The 23,610-nt window shown below is 39.2% G+C and overlaps 1 protein-coding gene across 8 annotated transcripts in view; it reads left to right on the plus strand.

Moving 5' to 3' along the window:
• The window catches only part of PTPN4 (protein tyrosine phosphatase non-receptor type 4), a 232,478-nt gene that overhangs the window by 67,289 nt on the left and 141,579 nt on the right, over nt 1-23,610 (plus strand). The window lies entirely within an intron of this gene.

Consider the following 23,610-nt stretch of genomic DNA (forward strand, 5'->3'; position numbering starts at 1 on the left):
TCCTTGAGGATTTAGTATTGTCTTTTGTATCTTTTCACTTTCAGTTATTTCCTGGTTGCTGAAGATTGTGGTATCTGTTATCTCTAGTCTGGATATCTTTCCACAACTCAAACTCCATGTCTGCTAAATATTTCAGTGATAGTTTTAAAATCTTTGAAATATTTCTTACTGAGAGAGAGAGGCTGTATTCCCTTTACTTGAACCTTAGTGAGCCTTTGTGAGTGCCATTTTCTTCTAGTAGAATCTGTTGAAAGAGATGTTGCATGACTTCCCTCACTAGCTTAGAAAAGACCCTTCAGCTTCTGCTGTTATTTTATGGCAGACTCTTGAAGAACTTTTAGCTGCCCTGTAAGTCTGGCTCCCCTGAGGCCACCATGTGGAGACTCTGTGGAAAGACAACATGGTGTAACTATATCTTTTTGATATATTGTCTTTTCATATTCATTTAGTTCAGAATATTGTCCAGATTCCCTCTAGACTTCCTATTTGCCCCATGCATTATTTATAGTATGTTGTTTAGTTTTCAAGTAGTTGAGAATTTTCCATATATCTTAATGCTTAATGATTTCTATTTTAATTCTATTATGGCTAGAGAACATACTTTGTATGATTTCAATTCTTTTAAATTTGATAAGGTTTATTTTAAGGGCCAGGAATATGACATATATTGGTGAATATTCCATGTGCACTTTAAAAGGATGTCTATTCTACTCTTTTTGTGGGGGGGGGGGTGGTGGAAAGGGGCTAGAAATATCAGTTAGGTTAAGTTGGTTGGTTGTGTTTGTATTTTTATGTTAAAAAAAAATTGAGACATTCTGTGTTGCCCGGGTTTGGTCTCCAACTCCTGGGCTTAAGCAGGCCTCCCACCTCAGGCTCCCAGGTAGCAGGGATTACAGGCACACAGTAGTGTTTTTATGTCCTTGCTGCTTTTCTTTTAACTTTGTTCTATCAATTGTCGAGAGAGTAGCATTGAAGTCTTCAAGTATAATTGTGCCTTTATCTATTTCTTTCAGTTATATCATTTTTATCTTTCGTATTTTGTAGCTCTGTTGTTAGATACCCATTTGGGACTGTGATTTTCTTTTTGGTGACATGACTCTTTTGTTAGTATGTAAGGAGTTGAATATAAACATTTTTTTCTTTGAGATGGAGTCTCGCTATGTCTCCCAGGCTGGAGTGCAGTGGTGCAATCTCGGCTCACTGCAACCTCTGCCTCCCAGGTTGGAGCAGTTCTCCTGCCTCAGCCTCCTGAGTAGCTGGGATTACAGGCACATGCCACCACGCCTGGCTAATTTTTGCATTTTTAGTAGAGACGGGGTTTCACCATGTTGGCCAGGCTGGTCTCGATTTCCTGACCTCAAGTGGTCGGCCGGCCTTGGCCTTCCAAAGTGCTGGGATTAGAGGTATGAGCCACTGTGCTTGGCCAAATGTAAGCATTTTTAAGCCATATTAAAACAAAGCAAGTTTTTCTTTGGTAGTTGTATAGGATCTTTCCTACGCATATACTTATTTCTATAAACTGAATAACTTCTCCCAGCTTCTCAACTTGTGGAAATTATCTGGTTTTTCAATGTGTTGTCCATCTGTCAACTTGCTTAACCGAGATATACTTTAGTTTTAATAGTTTTGAATAATATTTAGAGTATGTTTCTGTAGAAACAGCTTTTTTTTTATATATCCAGATTAATATTACCATAATTTTACTGGGATATGGCCTTAAGTTTAGTCATAGGTTTGTATTAGTATCTATCAAGTAATAATAATGTGTGTTTATTTCCACAGAGTATTCACTTTTCACATTTGTTTTATTCTTGTCAGTAACAATGTGGTGGGGGAGTTATCTCTTTTTTACAGACAGAGAAATCAAATCCAGGGATTTTGTGGCTTGCCCATAGCCACATGCTAAGTAGTAGAGCCAAGACCAGAATCCAGGCCTTTTTTTTTTTTTTTTTTTTTTTGAGATGGAGTCTTGCTCTGTAGCCCAGGCTGGAGTGCACTGGTGTCATCTCGGCTCACTGCAACCTTCACCTCCTAGGTTCAAGCTGTTCTCCTGCCTTAGCCTCCCGAGTAGGTAGGATTACAGATGCCCGCCACCACACCTGGCTAATTTTTGTATTTTTAGTAGAGACAGGGTTTCACCATGTTGGGCAGGTGGGTCTCGAACTCCTGACCTCAAGAGATCCACCCACCTTGGCCTCCCAAAGTGCTGGGATTACAGGTGTGAGCCACCGCACTCTGCCAATCCAAGCCCTTTGACCCTTCAAACTGGTGTTTTTATTTCCCACAATATCTGCTATAAATTGGATGGTCTTCTGTTTCATCTGTATATCTCATTGTGAACAGTGATACAGATTTAAAAATTAAAAGTTATGGTCACGAAAGACTAAAGATAAATAGTCTGTGGCATTGTTTTTCTTATCTTTTGTTGAACATAAGAATATAATAGTAAGTTATTAACAAAGGTTTATTAGAAGTTCAGATTGCTGCTTTTCCACCTCAATTTTATAGGTCTGTGTTGGGACCCAGGTGTGTATATATTAAATAAGTACACAAGATAGTTCTGATGCACATATTCTCTGGCCTTACAGAGAAACACAGTTGGGAGAGATGGAGACTGCCTTGGCCTCATTACCATTCTATAATTAGCCATATATTTATAGAACACATTTTCCTATTTGTTCATTGCATATATCAAGTGGGACAGAATCAAAATCCATGTTAAAACCTAGCTGCACTATACTTATTTTTCTCCTTATGGAGTAGGATTTTCTGTTTAGTGTTTTTCTACAGCTGAATGAGAAAATAATCTGTACAAGGATAGTGTTTAGCAAGAGCTTTTGAGCCCTTACCGGAAACTATAAACTCTAAAGGAACTGTAAACTCTAAAGCAATGATTCCTAAATGGGGCAGACTTTGCACTTCCCCATCCCAGTCCCCAGGGGACATTTGGCAATGTCTGTAGACATTTTTGGTTGTCACAGTTGGATGGTGGGTGCTACTGGCCTCTAGTGGCTAGAAGCCAAGGATGCTGCTAAACTTCTTTACAATACATAGTACAATCCCTCCTATCCCCCGCAATAGAGAATGATCCTAATACAAAATATTAACAGTGTCAAAGTTGAAAAACTGTGCTGCAAGGTTGATAATAAAATAGTTTTGATGAGTAAATTAATTTTTTAAATAATCTTAGGTGAGTGTGGTTGCTCACACTTGTAATCCCAGTGCTTTGGGAGGCCGAGACAGAAGGATTGCTTGAGGCCAGGAGTTCAAGACTAGTTAGGGCAACATAGCAAGACCCCTTCTCTACAAAAATAAAAAATAAAATTCACCAGGCATGGTGGCATGCACCTATAGTCCTAACTGCTTGGGAGGCTGAGGCAGAAGGATTGCTTGGGCCAGGAGTTTGAGGTTACAGTGAACTGTGATTGTATCCCTGTAACTCCAACCTGGACAACAGAGTGAGACCCTATCTCTAAAAATAAAATAAAATAGTTTTTTAGCTGCAGTTTTGATCTAACCTAGGCGTTTCTTCTTCAGAAAGTTGAGTCGAGTGATTTTGTTTGGTCTGTAGCCGTACCCCTATACATACACATTTGCTTCCTAAGTTGATAGTGTGCATTGTGAGAATACTTGATAAGGGTTGCTTGAAGATATTAATCACACAGTGGATTAAAAGGTATAACTGCATCAACAAACCACCCTGTGGTGGGGAAATCTATTTGGGTTTAGCCTTTAAAGGAAGGCAAAGAGGGAAAGTAGAATGTTTCAAAGTACTAATTTTGAAGTAGGGAGCATTTAAAATACAAAGTAAAATTTGCAAGTTTTGTGTGCATCAGCATTACATGAGAGTCCCCATTGGGCTGTTTACTTGCTAATTTCCCTTGGTCAAACATAAACTTCTTCCCAGTCTGAATGAATGTGAACTAGTATTTTATTGAGGATTTTGGCAGTGCATATGGACCAGAAATAACTTTTTATTAGAAGTATAGCATATATACAATAAGGAACAAATCTTAAATGTAAGACAAGCATTTATAAGGTGAAATCACCTGTGAAACTATCACTGGATCAAGATAATAGAATGTTACCAGTACTTCAGATACATCCGTTATGCTTCCTTACTGTTGTTATTTGTCTCTTGCCTAAAGTAGTCACCATTCTGAGGTCTGTCATTACAGTCTAGTTTTGTTTTTGTTTTTGAATGTTACTGAGTTAAACTATATGAGATGGTGTTTTTATAAGTTGTAATTATAAGCAACTTCATATATATAGTTCAACCTAAGTATTTTTTCCCCATTGCTGTATAATATTTCATTTATGGTAGCTAGTATCAATAGATGGCCCCCTACACATACACTTGATACTCACACCATTGTAAAGTCCCTCACTCCTTGAATCTTGGCTGGCTTCTAAGTGACTCACTTTTAGCCCTGACAGTAAAGTTACCCTTTGTGGCTCCCAGTCGTAAGAAGCCTTGCAGCTTCCAATTGGGTCTCCTTAGAACACACACTCTTGGGGACAGTACATTTTAGACTTCAGCTGTCATGCTGTGAGATGTTCTCACCATATGGAGAAGCCATATGTCAGTGCTCTGATCATTAGCTCCAACTGACCTCCCAGCCAACAGTCAGCATCAGTTGCCAGCCATATGAGCGAGGCATCTTGTATGTCAGATTCAGTCAAACTTCTGATGACTTTACTACTTGCTGTCTAACCGTAGCCACAAGTGAGAACCTCCATGTGGGCCCAGTCAACCCATAGAACCATGAGTAATACTAATATTTGTTTGGTTTATGTCTGTGTATTTGTCTTAGCATTGTGGTGTATTTGCTGCATAGCAATGTATAATGAGACATCATTGCATGAATATACCAAAATGTGTGCAGTTTACTGTTGGTGGGCCCTTGATTTGTACACTTTGGAGCTACTATGAATACTGTAGCTCTAAACAGTCTTACAATACATATATTGGTGAATATATTCATATACTTCTGTTGGGCAGTTATCTAAGAGTGGAAATGCTGGGTCAGCTTTAGGAGACACTGTGAAACAGTTTTCCAAAGTGGCTGTAGGTATGTATGCTCCAGCAGTTTATGAGACTACATTTGTCCCACATCTTCAACAACACCTTGTATTTTAAAATTTTAGCCATTCTGTTGCTTATGTTATGGTATTTCATTGTGGTTTTACCTTCTGTTAGTGAATTTTCCCAGCATCTTTTCACTTTCTTTTCCCGACATCTTTTCACTTTCTTTTTTACATAAGTAGAAGGCTCTACAATAAAAAGTATAGGATAGTAAATGCTAGGTGATAGGAATTTTTATCTCCATTATAATCTTTTGGGACCACCACAGTATATGCAGTTTATCATTGACTGAAAAGCAGTAAATGAGGCACATGACTGTACTGAAAGCTTTCCCCTGAAACTGGAAACAAGATAAGAATGTCCACTATCCACCACCCTTTATTCATTGTGTTTTTGGGTTTTTCTTCCCATATATTTGTTGACCATTTAGTTTTCCAATTTTTTTTTTTTTTTTGAGACAGAGTCTTGCTCTGTTGCCCAGGCTGGAGTGCAGGCCCGATCTCAGCTCACTGCAAGCTCCGCCTCCCGGGTTTATGCCATTCTCCTGCCTCAGCCTCCCGAGTATCTGGGACTACAGGCGCCCGCCACCACGCCTGGCTAGTTTTTTTGTGTTTTTTTAGTAGAGACGGGGTTTCACCGTGTTAGCCAGGATGGTCTCGATTTCCTGACCTCGTGATCCGCCCGTCTCGGCCTCCCAAGGTGCTGGGATTACAGGCTTGAGCCACCGCGCCCGGCCTAGTTTTCCAATTCTTATCTCACTCTTTCTGTGGTTTGTCAGTGATTTTTGTTTCTCATGCTAAAATCTCCTACTATGAGGGATTTGTCCATTTCTTCTTTTAGGACTGTCAGCTTTTTACATTGTGGTTTGTTTTTTTTTTAATAGTTTTATTGAGATGTGATTCACATTAAAGTGGATTATTCATCCATTAAAAGTGTATGGTTCAATGTTTTTTATATATCACAGAATTAATTTTTAAAAATTGTCATAAAATATATGTAATGAAATTTACCACTTTAGCCATTTTTGTGTATACAATTCAGTGGTATCAATTAAGTTCACAATGTTGTATAACCTTTCATGTCTATTTCTAACTTTTTGATTTTGCCAAACAGAAACTCTAGCCATGTGGCAGTAGTTCCCCATGATTCTCTCCCCTCAGCTCCTGTTAACCTCTAATCTTTGTTTCTCTGTGAATTTTCCTGGTCTAGATATTGCTTATAAGTAGAATCATACAATATATGTCTTATTGTGTTTGGCTTATTTCACTTAGCTTAATGTTTTCAAGGTAGCATGTAGCATGTATCAGAACTTTCACTTTTTCTTTTCATTCCAGAGTAATGTTTTATTGTATGGATATACCACATTTTGTTTATCTATTCATCTGCTGACAGACACTTGGGTTGTTTCTACCTTTTACTTATGTAATTAATGTTGCAAACATTGGCATACAAGTATCTGTTCAAGTCTTTGTTTTCAATTCTTCGGAGTCTATACCTAGGAGAATTTCTGGATCACGTGATAATTCTGTTTAACTTTTGAGAAACTGCCAAGCTGTTTTACACAGTGGCTGCACCATTTTAAATTCCCACCAGCAATGTACCAGGGTACCTATTTATACATATAATTAGCAACACAGTTATTTTCCAGGTTTTTTTTTTAAATAGCCATCTTAGTAGGTGTCAGGTGGTTACATGGTAACCATTGTAGGTTACACTATTTTTGAGACTGCAGTCGTGTACTGCATAATAATGTTTCGTGGGCCATAGTCACAAAGGTGTATTCCTATATTTTCCTCCAAGATTTTGTAGTTCTAGCTATTAATTTTAGGTCCAAACTTCATTTGGAGTTAATTTTCTATATGGTATGAGGTAGGGGTCCAATTCATTCTTTTGTATGTGGATATCTTTTTGTCTCAACACCATTTGTTGAAATGATAATTAATATGGTTTGAATCTGTGTACCCGCCCAAATCTCATGTCAGATTGTAATCCCCAGTGTTGGAGGTGGGGCCTGGTGGGAGGTGATTGGATTGTAAGGGTGGTTTCTCATGAATGGCTTAGCACCACTTCTCTTGGTATTGTCCTCGCAATAGTGAGTTCTCATGTTACCTAGTATACCACCTCTACCCTCTCTCTATATATATTTATTTTTTGAGATAAATCTCACTCTGTCACCCAGGCTGGAGTGCAGTGGCATGGTCTTGGCTCACTGCAACCTCAGCCTCCCAGGTTCTAGCAATTCTCCTGCCTCAGCTTCCAGAGTATCTGGGATTATAGGCGCCTGTCACCATGCCCAGCTAATTTTTGTATTTTTAGTAGAGACAGGGTTTCACCATGTTGGCCAAGCTGGTCTCGAGCTCCTGACCTCAAGTGAGCCACCTGCCTTGGCCTCCCAAAGTGCTGGGATTACAGACATGAGCCACCATGCCTGGCTTACCCTCTCTCTCCTGCACCTGCTTCTACCACATGAGACACCTTGCTCTCTCTTTGCCTTCCACTATGATTGTAAGTTTCCTGAGGCCTCCCCAGAAGCTAAGCAGATGCCAGCATCATGCTTCCTGTACAGCCTGTGGAACTGTGAGCCAGTAAAACTTTTCTTTATGGATTACCCAGTCTCAGGTATTTCTTTGTAGCAATATGAGAACAGACTAATACAATAATTCAGCAGTACCCAAACTGTTTGGCACCAGGGACTGGTTTCAAGGAAGACAATTTTTCCATGAACCAGGGGGTGGCAGTAGGGCGTGATTTGGGGATGAAACAGTTGTACCTGAGATCTGGCTTTAGATTCTTATAACGAGTCTGCAACCTAGATCCCTTTCATGCACAGTTCACAATAAGGTTCAAGCTCCTATGAGAATCTAATGCTACCACAGATTTGAGGAGGTGGAGCTTAGACGGTAATGCTTGCTAGCTCAACACTCACCTGCCCATCGCTCACCTCCTGTTTTGTGGCCTGGTTCCTAACAGGCCATGGATTGGTACTGGTTCATGACCTAGGGGTTGGGGACACCTACAATAACTCATTTTCACTTGAGTGGTCTTGGCATTCTTGTTACAAATCAACAATAAATGGAATAATTTATTTTTGGACTCTCTATTCCAATGTCTACCCTTATAGAAGCACCACATTGTCTTGATTTTTTATAGGTTTGTAGAAACTTTTATAGGTTTGTGAAATCAGGAAGTGTGAGTTCTCCAACATTCTTTTTAAATATTATTTTGGTGCATACACATTTAGGATTGCTATGTCTTATTGGTGGATTGGCCCTTTGGTCATTGTATAATAATTCTTTGTCCCTATTAAACTCTTTAGCTCTGGAATCTATTTTATTTGATATTATAGGCACATCTTTCTTTTGATTGTTTGCATGGTGAATCATTTTCATCATTTACTTTCAGTCTACCTATATCATTATGTTTTGAGTTTCTTTGAGACAACATATATCTGGGTCATGTTTTTTATATATACTCTGCCAATATTTGAGTCCTGGTTGAAATTTGAATTCCTACACTACAGAGAGGACTTTTATTTACTTCTGCAAGTAACCTGTTGGCATCATCATACCAGAACCACTTGAAGTTTCTTTTTTCACTTGGGTTTTCTGACTACATCATAGTAAGGTCTGAACAGACAGACAAGTTTTAATTTTATTTTTTAAGTTTTTGTTTTGTTTTTCTTTGCCATTCTATGTGGCATGATTTTTTTTGTTGCTTACTTTTACTCTGTGAGAATAGCTCATATAAAGCTTGTGGGTCTCCTATTGTATCCATCCTGAATAGACCTTAATATCACTTTTGATTCCCATATATATATATTCTATGATCAAAATCAAAGGTAGAAAACTTAAGGACTAGAAACTGACCTTAACAGTTCTTACTAGGTAGGCTCCCTGGTTTCACTTTGCTTTGGATCTTTGTTTCTACCTTTTTTCCATGCTAACTCAGTAACAGACTAAAATAAAAAGTTTTGAAAATAATTTATCTAGCAATTTTATTGTATTTGAGAGGAGTTTTCTATAATACATAATCTCCTGTACTGTCTATCAAAAATAGGAGTCATTTTTTTTTTGGTGTCTTTATTTGCACAGAAAGTTTTCATTTTAATATAGTCAGATTTATTTCCTTGTTTTCTTTATTGTCATACTTTGGGATCTTTTTCTGAGAAAGTTTCTCCTATTTTGAAAATATAAGGGTATTCTCACATAATATCTTCCAGAAATTTTATAATTGTGCTTTAAATTTATACTGAATTTTTCTGTGTGATGTGAAGTAAGAATCAACTTTTTTTCTTACCGATTTTTCAATTTGATTTCCCCCCTAAATTAAGGAGATACTTGTATATCTTTTTCTCCTTATTCTGTTAATGTTAGTAATTACATGTACTGCATTTGCATTACTGAATTTTCCATGAAATTCTTGTACCTTTTTTTACTGTGATGCAAAATCAGTTTGCTAATATTTTATTTGAGGTTTTTGCATCTCTGTTCCTACATGTGATTTGCCTTTATACATTCTTTTACTTACATTCCCTCTTGAATTAGAATCGTAAGACTAACTGGGTAACATTCCCTGCCTTCCTATTCTTTGGAATAGTTTAAGTAAACTGGAGATTATTTGCTCTTTGAAGGTTAGAATTTCACAGGTCGATAAAAGCTTTCAATGTCAGATAATTTTTATGTGTGACTTACTGGTTTTTCTTTAATGGTTATAGGTCTAAGTGCTCTATCATTCTGTTCCCCTTTTTTATTCTGATCTGTTTGTTTAATTTGCTTCTTTCACTTCCTTCATTGTTCTTATCTAGTCTTGTCAGAAGTTTGTCTGTTGTTAAATCTTTTTATTCCATCTTTAAGTAATCTTGTGGTATGGTGCAGTTTGGATTTTGATTGTTTTATTCTTTCCATGTGGCTATCTAGTTGGCCTATTGTTATCCCATTGAAAAAGACCTTCCTTTCCCATGCTCTTCAGTACTACTTTGTTGTAAATAACATTTGTGTAGGTCAGTTTTATGGGCCGTTTTCTAATGGTCTTTCGGTGTATTTTCATGCCAATCCATATTGTCTTAATTATTTTAGCTTAATAAGCAAGTTTTTATATTTGATAGAGCAAATCCTTTTGTATCTTTAATACTTTTAATCATTTAAGTTCGTAATCTCTATAGTTCTAATTATTTGATGTCTTAAAGGGATGTAATTGAGTCCTGCTAACTCTTAATAAATTGATTACTCTTGTGTCTTATAATTTTGTGTTATGACCTGGTTATCAGGTAAGTGTTAACTCTGTGAATCATCTTCAGTTGTAGTTAAGGATGTGTTCCTGAAGATGTTTTGTTTTTACCTCCGACTAATTTTTTTTTTTTTTTTTAATCACAGTGTTTTACCTTTGGGGTTCTGTAAACAGTAGATAATGTAAAATCAAACTTCACACCCATGTGAGACTTTCCTTCTTCATTCCAGATCCCATGTGGAGGCAGAAGAACTTAACTTGTTCTCATCCTGGGCTTATGGGAGGATTGTTTTCCCCTCCTAGTCTACCTTTCATTGAGAAATGTTGCTGTCCAGACTCTTGAGCTTTCACTGGGAAAGACTTAGTTCTGTATCTCACCTTATTTAGGCCCACGGCCTGCACATTTTTCCACCTGTTTGTGATAAACCAAAATTGCTCGGTTATTTTTTCTCCTCTCTTTTTTACAGTGCTCACCTGTTTTCTGATTGATACATAATACTTGTACATATTTATGGGTACATGTGATACGGGGTGCATATTACATGCATAGAATGTGTAATGATTAAGTCAGTGTTTAGAGTATTCATCACCTTGAGTATTTATCATTTCTATGTGCTGGGAACATTTCAAATTCTCTTTAGGTATTTTGAAATATATAATACTTGTTTTGCACCATGGTCACCCTGCTTTATTGAGGAACATTAGTATTTCTTCCATCTATTTGTTTGTACCCATCAGACAACCTCTCATCACCTCTCCCCCAAATTCACACATCTTTCCCATGGCTTAGTTTTTAAGAAACCTGTCCATGACAACCCTAGCACAGTTACACCCAACTTCTATTTTTCCTTTCTGCACACTGGAGATTTCTTTTCAGCTTAGCTATGTAATTAAAAGGGTATTTATTAATATTATCCAGCATGTTTTAAGTATTTTGTTGCTGAGATTTCTAGATTATCTAGTCTGCCATATTGCTGGAAAAGGAAGTTGGTATTTTAAAATAAGCTATACAAAGCAATTGTATATTGTTGGCTGAAAGAATTTCCCCCTTCAGGTGGGAGTACTAAATATAATACCCTTCCATTGTTGACACAGTTAAAAACTGTGTCTTTAAAGCAAAGTATTGCATAGTGGCTCTAAGCATGGACTCTGAAGCTTGATAATCTGGGGTAGAGTGTAAGTCCTGCCACTCATTACCTGAATGATTTTTACTAGTCTGTGTAATCTCCCTGTGCCTCAGTTTTTCATCTTTAGAATCTTAATAGTACCTATCTCATAGGGTTGTTTTCATGATTAAATGAGTTAATCCTTATACACTGAACAACAGTGTCTGGCAATAGTAAGCAGTGAATAAGTTTAGCTATTACTATTGTTGTTATTAACTTCATTAGATATAACTCTTACTTAGAGCTCTTATCCTATATGGGAAACATTTTCCACTGACTTCCATATAGACAGCATTTTTCATTTTCAATGATAGAGTCCATACTTTATATTTGGAGTACTGTATTGTTTGGTCTCCCTTCTTCCTGTTTTATAAAGGAGCTCAGGGCAGAAAAAGGAGTCTATTGTCACTTCCTTAAGCCACTACTAAATTTTAAGTTATCCATCAGTAAGTAATCTTTTTCTTATCAAAATCAGTATGTTTATGTTATCTCCTTTTTTTGAGACAGAGTCTCACTCTGTCACCCAGGCTGGAGTGCAGTGGCACAATCTCAGCTCACTACAACGTTTGTCCTCCAGGTTCAAGCAGTTCTCTTGCTTCAGCCTCCTGAGTAGCTGGGATTACAGGTGCCTGCTACCGCACCTGGCTAATTTTTGTACTTTTACTAGAGATGGGTTTCACCATCTTGGCCAGGCTGGTCTTGAACTCCTGACCTCGTGATCCACCCGCCTCGGCCTCCCAAAGTGCTGGGCTTACAGGCATGAGCCTCTGCGCCTGGCCGTTTATGTGATCTCAAAGTTTCTGCCTTCTCTTACTAACCACTCTTCCAAATGAAGATGTATTCCTATGATGAATTCTTCATTCAGTGAGGTGATCAGTCTATATGCTCTATAAGGATCTGAAGGATTTCAGTCACTGTTAAGAGTCTTTGGACTAAACATGGAACTAGCTGGTTCTTACAGCCTTTCTTTCTTACTGACCTGCCCAACCTATCAAATAATTTTATGTTTTTTCTTATATGGAAAATAGTCCTTCTGTCTATCTTGAGGAGAGCATCTTTAGAAATATGGAAGGAACCCGCCAGGCACGGTGGCTCACACCTGTAATGCCAGCACTTTGGGAGGCTGAGGCGGGTAGATCACGAGGTCAGGAGATTGAGACCATCCTGGCTAACAAGGTGAAACCCCGTCTCTTCTAAAAATACAAAAAATTAGCTGAGCGTGGTGGCGGGTGCCTGTAGTCCCAGCTACTTGAGAGGCTGAGGCAGGAGAATGGCGTTAACCCGGGAGATGGAGGTTGTAGTGAGCCGAGATCACACCACTGCACTCCGGCCTGGGCGACAGAGCAAGACTCCGTCTCAAAAAAAAAAAAAAAATGGAAGGAACCTCAGAGAGATCACTATACTAGTTGTTTTTAGACACTTAAAAATAAGGGATCCTTTTTTTCTTTCCAGTGAATATTCGCATACATGCACACACCACTATACACATGGAGACTTTATATGTGTACGATGAATCAAGTTCGTTATTATAGTTAAAGCTAGGAGCCCAAATTTGGCCGCCTTAGATTTTTCTTCCTCAGTAACTCAGCCCGAGACATTCATGGAGTCTTAAACATTACACAGTAGAACCCTGGAACTGCTGATCAGGTCTTTCTTGTAGTTTAGGGTTAATGAAACTGGCCTGTGTAGCAAGGAAAATTCACCCAAGACTACTAACTAGCCACATAAGAACTCTGCCTTAGTGATGGCAGTGGCAGCCTGTCTGGAGCGGCTGCTGCAAAGACACCAACTGCAGCGGGGGACGCTCAGTCGGGGCTGTGCACTCCACGGAGCCTGCGAGAGCTGGGAACAGGTGGGAGTCCTGCCCCCTTTCCAGGTTGGCAGAGTGGGAAACCTACCCTTCTGGGGGCAACTGCAGCTGCTTAGCCACGGCTGCAGACCTGGGCATCCCTGTGCTCTCGGTGGTCCAGGAAGCCCCTCAGCCCCTGCAGGCTTGGAAGTACCTGCTCCCGCTGCCTGGCCTCTCCTCGCTCCCAGCGCCTGCTCCAATTTCCAAAGCTGAGGCCGAGGCCAAGCCCAGGCGCCGCCGGCGACCTGGCTGGGTGTGTGTGTGCGCAGGGTGGTGCTAACACACCAGTCCCCTTCTGCTTCAACCCCCTCTGGACTTTGGGCGCTGATGAGCACAGGAGGGAGGCCTGTGGGGGGCTGAGGGTGGCTCGGCACGGGCCTGCAGGCAACCCTCAGCTCCAGCAGCCTGGGCACGGTGGACGAAATGATTGATGGCGGCAGGAGGCTGACCGGCTCCTGAGCGTAAAGGGGCAGGTCCCCGGTGAAGCCCCACCTTCAAGCCAGGGATGATCTGAAGCATGGGGGCTGAGCTGTCAGTTCCCAGTTGAGTCCACAGCCCAGAGGGGGATAACTTAAAGTGTTTTTTCTGGACCCACCATGGCCACCCATGGACCAATTAGCATGCACTTCCTCCCTTCTGAAGTGCCTAAAAACAGCCTGATTCACACAGATGTTGGGACTTACCAGCTGTGGAAAGGAGCTACCCACTTTGCATCGGGTCTCCTCTACTCTTCGGGACAATCTGTCTGTGGAAAGGAGCTACCCATCACGAGACTCCTCTCCACTCAGGGCTGGACACTTGTCGGGTCTACCTGCCTGTGGAAAGGAGCCACCCACCGTAGGTCTTCTCTCTCCTGAGAGCAGGACACTTGTCGGACGACCTGCCTGCGGAAAGGAGCCACCCGCTGTGGGTCTCCTGAGAGCTATTCTGTCGTTCTGTGAACTCCTCTCTGCCTTGCTCACCCTCCAGTTGTTGACATACCTCATTCTTCCTGCACGGAGGACAAGAACTTAGGACCCGCTGAATGGCAGTACTGAGAGAACTAGAACACAAACAGGGCTAAAACACGCCCCCTGCTCGCCAAGTTGTGGGCAAAGAGGAGAGAAGAGCTGCAGCCGTTCGGGGAACCCAGGTCTAGGGTACCCTTTTAATTACATAGCTAAGCTGAAAAGAAACCCAGATCTATGACACCCTCTTTGGGGCTCTTCTGTTCCTGGCATCTCCAGGCTTCCAGGCACCACCGTGTTCCCCCTATCTAGATTCAGGTGCCCGCATTGGAAGTCTCGTGTGTTACATCTGGTCCAGCCACAGCCTTGCGTGGAGCTGGCACCTATGCCATTGCCTGGAGCTGCCTGCCCTGCCGTAGCAGCAGGCGTGCCTGGCTGTGTGCAGTGCTCACTCGACCCTGTGCTCACTCGACCATACACCCCTCGCTGCTCTGCGCCTGACTCGCCCTTGGCAGGTGTGGAATCCAGACTGGTAGCGCCAGCCAAGCTTCCTTCCAGTAGGAAGTATGACGGGAAAACAGGAAGGCCATGTAATTCAGACTAATAGAAGAAGTAGGTTTCAATGGAGACTTCAAAGAGAAAATGTGAACACCTTTTTTTTAAATACTTTTTTTTTTCCTTTTTGTATCATCTTGTATTTTTCTTCAATGGGTGATTTCTGGTTTTATTATTTGTTTGCTTTTTATTTCCACCTTTTATTGTAAGTTCAGGGGTAGCCTGCCAGGCCAAGTGGGCAGAACAGGCCCAGTGGGTGCGAGCAGTACTCAGGCAGAAGGCGCCGCCAGCCACAGAGGTTTCTGGCTGACGAAGTGGCACCACGTGGATCCTGTGACATTAATATTTACGGTTTCCATTCTGGCATGGAAACATACTACCTTCCAAAGTATTTTCCCCTACTGCACGTCTGCAGAGCTGCTGCTTTGTCTTTCCTCCACACATCTCTCCTTGTACTTGGTCTGCCAACAACAAGCTCGTTTTGCCTGGCAGTTGTTACTGACTTAAAATTCTAGTGATAAAGCTAAACAAGATCTGTGAGGACCAGTCTCTTCATCTTTAGAGGAACAATGCCCAGTAAATTAGTTTCTCTGTAGATGTATTATCCCTTGAGCTTTAGAGATTCTTTCAAGTGCCTTGTTCTCTATCTGGTCCTCTTGTGAAATAAGAAAGACTGAAGAATCTGCAACACCGGCAAAGGAAGTAAAAGCACATAAACTTTAAAATTGCTTCTATTTGCTATTTTATCATTCACTCATTCACTTACTCAACTAACCAAATATTTATTGATTGTTTTATTTAACAGCCTACTGGGGATTTTGGTATATGTTAGAGTTCTGGCTACAATTTACCATTACATTTATTTCTCTTTCTTACAGTTAACTGTTGCCTTTTGCCTGTGAGTTTTCTTTTTTTTTATTTATTTTTTATTCTTTTTTTAAATTATACTTTATGTTCTAGGGTACATGTGCACCACGTGCAGGTTTGTTACATATGTATACATGTGCCATGTTGGTGTGCTGTACCCATTAACTCATCATTTACATTAGGTATATCCCCTAATGCTAACCCTCCCCCCTCCCCCAACCCCACGACAGACCCCAGTGTGTGATGTTCCCTGTCCTGTGTCCAAGTGTTCTCACTGTTCAATTCCCGCCTATAAGTGAGAACATGCTGTGTTTGGTTTTCTGTTCTTGCGATGGTTTGCTGAGAATGATGGTTTCCAGCTGCATCTATGTCCCTACAAGGGACATGAACTCATCCTTTTTTATGGCTGCATAGTATTCCATGGTATATATGGAATTATACATTTTCTTAATCCAGTCTATCATTGATGGACATTTGGGTTGGTTCCAAGTCTTTGCTATTGTGAATAGTGCCGCAGTAAACATAGGTGTGCATGTGTCTTTACAGCAGCATGATTTATAATCCTTTGGGTATATACCCAGTAATGGGATGGCTGGATCAAATGGTATTTCTAGTTCTAGATCCTTGAGGAATCGTCACACTGTCTTCCACAATGGTTGAACTAGTTTACAGTCCCACCAACAGTGTAAAAGTGTTCTTATTTCTCCACATCCTCTCCAGCATCTGTTGTTTCCTGACTTTTTAGTGATCGCCATTCTAACTAGTGTGAGATGGTATCTCATTGTGGTTTTGACTTGCATTTCTCTGATGGCCAGTGATGATGAGCATTTTTTCATGTGTCTGTTGGCTGCATAAATGTCTTCTTTTGAGAAGTGTCTGTTCATATCCTTTGCCCACTTTTTGATGGGGTTGTTTGTTTTTTTCTTGTAAATTTGTTTGAGTTGTTTGTAGGTTCTGGATATTAGCCGTTTGTCAGATGAGTAGATTGCAAAAATGTTCTCCCATTCTGTAGGTTGCCTGTTCACTCTGATGATAGTTTCTTTTGCTGTGCAGAAGCTCTTTAGTTTAATTAGATCCCGTTTGTCAATTTTGGCTTTTGTTGCCATTGCTTTTGGTGTTTTAGACATGAAGTCCTTGCCTATGCCTATGTCCTGAATGGTATCGCCTAGGTTTTCTTCTAGGGATTTTATGGTTTTAGGTCTAACATTTAAGTCTCTAATCCATCTTGAATTAATTTTTGTATAAGGTGTGAGGAAGGGATCCAGTTTCAGCTTTCTACTTATGACTAGCCAGTTTTCCCAGCACCATTTATTAAATAGGGAATCCTTTCCCCATTTCTTTTTTTGTCAGGTTTGTCAAAGATCAGATGGTTGTAGATGTGTGGTATTATTTCTGAGGCCTCTGTTCTGTTCCATTGGTCTATATCTCTGCTTTGGTACCAGTACCATACTGTTTTGGTTACTGTAGCCTTGTAGTATAGTTTGAAGTCAGGTAGCGTGATGCCTTCAACTTTGTTCTTTTGGCTTAGGACTGTCTTGGCAATGTGGGCTCTTTTTTGGTTCCATATGAACTTTAAAGTGGTTTTTTCCAATTCTGTGAAGAAAGTCATTGGTAGCTTAATGGGGGTGGCATTGAATCTATAAATTACCTTGGGCAATATGGCCATTTTCACAATATTGATTCTTCCTATCCATGAGCATGGCATGTTTTTCCATTTGTTTGTGTCCTCTTTTATTTCATTGAGCAGTGGTTTGTAGTTCTCCTTGAAGAGGTCCTTCACATCCCTTGTAAGTTGGATTCCTAGGTATTTTATTCTCTTTCTAGAAATTGTGAATGGGAATTCACTCATGGTTTGGCTATCTGTTTGTCTGTTATTAGTGTATAAGAATGCTAGTGATTTTTGCACATTGACTTTGTATCCTGAGACTTTGTTGAAGTTGCTTATCAGCTTAAGGAGATTTTGGGCTGAGATGATGGGGTTTTCTAAATATACAATCATGTCATCTGCAAACAGGGACAATTTGACTTCCTCTTTTCCTAACTGAATACACTTTATTTCTTTCTCTTGCCTGATTGCCCTCTCCAGAACTTGCAACACCATGTTGAATAGGAGTGGTAAGAGAGGGCATCTGTGTCTTGTGCCAGTTTTCAAGGGGAATGCTTCACGTTTTTGCCCATTCAGTATGATATTGGCTGTGGGTTTGTCATAAATAGCTCTTATTATTTTGACCTCTGTTCCATCAATACTGAATTTATTGAGAGTTTTTTTTTTTTTTTTTGCATTAAGGGCTATTGAATTTTGTCGAAGGCCTTTTCTGCATCTATTGAGATAATCATGTGGTTTTTGTCTTTGGTTCTGTTTATATGGATTACATTTACTGATTTGTGTATGTTGAACCAGCCTTGCATCCCAGGGATGAAGCCCACTTGATCATGGTGGATAAGCTTTTTGATGTGCTGCTGGATTTGGTTTGCCAGTATTTTGTTGAGGATTTTTGCATCAATATTCATCAGGGATATTGGTCTAAAATTCTCTTTTTTTGTTGTGTCTCTGCCAGGCTTTGGTATCAGGATGATGTTGACCTCATAAAATGAGTTAGGGAGGATTATCTCTTTTTCTATTGATTGGAATAATTTCAGAAGGAATGATACCAGCTCCTCCTTGTACCTCTGGTAGAATTCAGCTGTGAATCCATCTGGTCCTGAACGTTTTTGGTTGGTATGCTATTAATTATTGCCTCAATTTCAGAGCCTGCTGTTGGTCTATTCAGGGATTCAACTTCTTCCTGGTTTAGTCTTGGGCGGGTGTATGTGTCCAGGAATTTATCCATTCCTTCTAGGTTTTCTAGTTTATTTGCATAGAGGTGTTTACAGTATTCTCTGTTGTTAGTTTGTATTTCTGTGGGGTCTGTAGTGATATCCCCTTTATCATTTTTTATTGTATCTATTTGATTCTTCTCTCTTCTTTATTAGTCTTGCTAGTGGTCTATCAATTTTGTTGATCTTTTCAAAAAACCAGCTCCTGGATTCATTGATTTTTTTGAAGGGTTTTTGTGTCTCTATCTCCTTCAGTTCTACTCTGATCTTAGTTATTTCTTGCCTTTTGCTAGCTTTTGAATGTGTTTGCTCTTGCTTCTTTAGTTCTTTTAATTGTGATGTTAGGGTGTCAATTTTAGATCTTTCCTGCTTTCTCTTGTGGGCATTTAGTGCTCTAAATTTCCCTCTATACACTGCTTTAAATGTGTCCCAGAGATTCTGCTATGTTGTATCTTTGTCCTCATTGGTTTCACAGAACATCTTTATTTCTGCCTTGATTTCATTATGTACCCAGCAGTCATTCAGGAGCAGGTCGTTCAGTTTCCATGTAGTTGAATGGTTTTGATTGAGTTTCTTAATCCTGAGTTCTAGTTTGATTGCACTATGGTCTGAGAGACAGTTTGTTATACTTTCTGTTCTTTTACATTTGCTGAGGAGTCCTTTACTTCCAACTATGTGGTCAATTCTGGGATAAGTGCAGTGTGGTGCTGAGAAGAATGTATATTCTGTTGATTTGGGGTGAAGAGTTCTGTAGATGTCTATTATGTCCTCTTGGTGCAGAGCTGAGTTCAATTCCTGGATATCCTTGTTAACTTTCTGTCTCGTTGATCTGTCTAATGTTGACAGTGGAGTGTTAAAGTCTCCCATTATTATCATGTGGGAGTCTAAGTCTCTTTGTAAGTCTGTAAGGACTTGCTTTATGAATCTGGGTGCTCCTGTGTGGGTGCATATGTATTTAGGATAGTTAGCTCTTCTTGTTGAATTGAATGGAACCCACCGCAGCTCAAGGAGGCCTGCCTGCCTCTGTAGACTCCACCTCTGAGGACAGGGCATAGCCAAACAAAAGGCAGTAGAAACCTCTGCAGATGTAAATATCCCTGTCTGACAGCTTTGAAGAGAGTAGTGGTTCTCCCAGCACGGAGTTTGAGATCTGAGAACGGACAGACTGTCTGCTCAAGTGGGTCCCTGACCCCCTAGTAGCCTAACTGGGAGACATCCCCCACTAGGGGTAGACTCACACCTCACATGACCCAGGTATACCTCTGAGACGAAGCTTCCAGAGGAACCATCAGACAGCAACATTTTCTGTTCAGCAATATTCACTCTTCTGCAGCCTCCATTGCTTATATCCAGGCAAACGGGCTCTGGAGTTGACCTCGAGCAAACTCCAACAGACCTGCTGCTGAGGGTCCTGACTGTTAGAAGGAAAAATAACAAACAGAAAGGACATCCACACCAAAACCCCATCTGTACGTCACCATCATCAAAGACCAAAGGTAGATAAAACCACAAAGATGGGGGAAAAGCAGTGCAGAAGAGCTGGAAATTCTAAAAATCAGAGCACCTCTCCCCCTCCAAAGGAACGCAGCTCCCCGCCAGCAATGGAACAAAGCTGGCCTGTGAGTTTTCTTATATACTGATTCTGTCTGCCTGGAATACCTCCCTCCAAACCTGGTGAACTTTTATTCATCCTTCAATTGTAACTTAAAACTCCCTTATTTCAGGAAGGTTTTTCTAGCACTCTTAAGTGAATTAAGGGTTTTTTCCCCTATGGCTTTCTTATCATAATTAAATTAATTATTTTAATTAGCTTTCATTCCCACACCCTCACCTGAAGTCCCCTTCTCCAATATGATACCCATGACAATATTAATTTTAGGAGAATTTGGTATCATAAGATTTTCTTTAGTCTTGTATTTTTGGTCCTAGCAATGTTTCTGACACATAGTAGATGCATAATAAATACTTACTACATTTCTTATACTCGCAGAAGATTTATAGTGCTAATAATGCATGTATAGTATTTCTCTTCCAAGACATTGTTTCCAGGATCTTCTGGAGTGAGTGATGAGAAGATAAAACTTTCAAACACATAAATATGATTACTAAATGTTGCCTTTGTCCAAGAAATACTTAAAAATCATTTAGTTCACTTGTTAAGCATATCAGAAGTGGCAACATTTTTAAAAATACTTTTTTTGGTTACTTTACATTTTAAAAATTGCAATAAAAATAAAACTGTAAGCAGGCAACCAAACAGTGATACAAGACTGTAGACCAAAGTGTTCAAGTGGTTCTTATAATTAGAGGTTCCTTATTATGAGTAGTATTTGAAGATACTTCAGTGCTTAGGTAAATATCAACAAATGTGAAATTATTGTACAAAATGCATTACAGGACATACACATTTTGCTATATGTTGCAAATATATATATTTGCTAAACCATCTAGTTAATTGACTGTATTTATAATTTTGTCATCAGTGTGCAGCTTGCTTAGAGAGTAAGTTGTATTGAAGTTGAGAAATTAGACCTTAGATTTGTGACTTGTTGACAGGCTTTCTTCCAGTGGAAGGTATGAGGGGAAAACAGGAAGGCCATTTAATTCCGACTAATAGAAGAAGTAGGTTTCAATGGAGACTTCAAAGAGAAAATATGAACACTTTTTTTAAAAATACTTTTTTTTCCTTTTTAAATCTTCTTGCATTTTTCTTCAGCAAGTGATTTCTGGTTTTATTGTTTGTTTGCTTTTTATTTCCAACTTTTAAGTTCATGGGTATATGTGCAGCCTTGTTACATAGGTAAATGTGAGCCATGGTGGTTTGTTGCACAGATCATCCCATCACCTAGGTGTTAAGCCTGGCATCCATTAGGTATTCTTCTTGATGCTCTCCTTCCTCCCACCTCTCACCCTCTCACAGGTCTCACAGGTGTTGTTCCCTCCCTTGTGTCCCTGTGTTCTCATCATTCAGCTCCCACTTATAAGTGAGAACATATGGTATTTGGTTTTCTGCTCCTGTGTTAGTTTGCTGAGGATGATGGCTTCCAGCTCCATTCATGTCCTTGCAAAGGACTGCATAGTATTCCATGGTGCATATGTACCACATTTTCCTAATCCAATCTATCATTAATGGGCATTTAGGTTGATTCCGTGTCTTTACTATTATGAATAGTGCTGTGATGAATATATGCATGCATGTATCTCTACAATAGAATGATTTATATTCCTTTGGGTATGTACCCAGTAATGGGATTACTGGGTCAAATGGTATTTCTGCCTCTAGGTCTTTGAGGAATTGCCACACTGTCTTCCACAGTGGTCAAACTAATTTACACTCCCACCAACAGTGTAAAACATTCCTTTTTCTCCACAACCTCACCAGCATCTGTTGTTTTTTGACTTTTTAATAGCCATTCTGACTGGTGTGAGATTGCGGTTTTGATTTGCAATTTTTCTGATGATCAGTGATGTTAAGCTTTTTGGTTGGCTGCATGTGTCTTCTTTTGAGAAGTGTCTGTTCATTTCCTTTGCCCACTTCTTAATGGAGTTATTTGTTTTTTCTTGTTAATATGTTTAAGTTCTTTGTAGTTGCTGGATATTAGACCTTTGTCAGATGGATAGATTGCAGAAATTTTCTCCCATTCTGTAGGTTGTTTGTTTACTCTGATAGACTTTTTTTTTTTTTTTTTTTTTTTTTTTTTTTTTTTTGCTGTGCAGAGCTCTTTAGTTTAATTAGATCCCATTTGTCAATTTTTGCTTTTGTTGCAATTGCTTTTGGATATTTTCTTGTATTTTAACCGCCCACCAGATCATAATTTTAAAAGTTATTTTGAAAAAATTTTTTCTCATTAATAAAACCCTAGAGGATTTGAAGGTGTAAAATACAAAGTTTAAAACCCTTGTGCTTATGCATTACTGTAATAAACTTGTGTATTCTCACATTTCCTCTGCATATGCAAGAATATATACACGTGTATGTATATATTCTTAGAGTTGGAGTCATGGAATACTTGCTGCTTTCTGTTACCTGCTACTTTCCCTCTTTTTATATGCTTTCTACATACAAAGAATCTTTTTGGTTCTTTTTAATGATTGCAGATATTCCATTGAATGCATGTGTTTTTCTGTTACAATGAAGCAGAGATGTATTTATGCATATATATCTATTTCTCCAACTATAGTACTAATAGTATAGTTGCTAGCTCAAAGGGATTTACATTTTTAGTTATCTTAGTCACACACTCTTATCTAAAAGGCTTGTGTAGATTTACACAATTTATGTTCTCTCTACCAGTTTATGAATGTATTTGTTTCTTCTCCTTTCCCATGCTCATTACTCAGCAGCCTTCCAAAGTAAATAATCATGGGCTTTTACTGCTTAATCAGATTAGCACAGTAAATGGTGGAAAAATAACACTATTGATTGAAACGTTGGTTAAGAAGACATAAGCTTGCTGCTGTTTCTTTCATAGTTTTGGTGTTAAAATTTGCTGGTGCTGAGGTAACTAATTTTAACTGGATTCAAGGTGACATTATCTGTAAGAAAAGATCTTGGGAACTTGAGAAGAATGAATCCATATTCATACCAGGTTAGTTCATGGAAATATCTGCTCTCAACATTTAAGCAAACTAAGAATGAATTATAATTTGTTACAATTTACAACATATGATTTCATTTATTCCTCACATAGATTTTAATCTATTCTGCAGTGAAGTAGAGTAAAACTCAGAAAGATAAGGAAGGTTGCCTAAAGTCACAGTTTACAAATGGTGGAACTTTTGTTTTGTTTTGTTTTTATGAATTATATTGCATTTCTAATCTAAGGAAGCAAGTGTGCATCAGGTCCTAGTATAAGGTCTACTAAATAACAGAGGCTCAATAAAAGTCTTCGAATTAATGAATTCTCTTTTGAGAGGAAATATTTTGAAGTCTTTGAAGGCATTAGTAGGGTTCAAGACTAAGAAGGAGACCACAGGGCCTTATTACTTTGATTTTTACTAGGGAAGGTTGTAAGCATATAAAAGTAGAAAGAATTATAAAAATGAACTTCTGTATATCCAGCTTTATAACAGTTATTAACTTGTGGCCAACCGTTT

Source organism: Macaca thibetana, chromosome 12 (assembly GCF_024542745.1).
Source record: "Macaca thibetana thibetana isolate TM-01 chromosome 12, ASM2454274v1, whole genome shotgun sequence".
NCBI lineage: Eukaryota > Metazoa > Chordata > Mammalia > Primates > Cercopithecidae > Macaca > Macaca thibetana.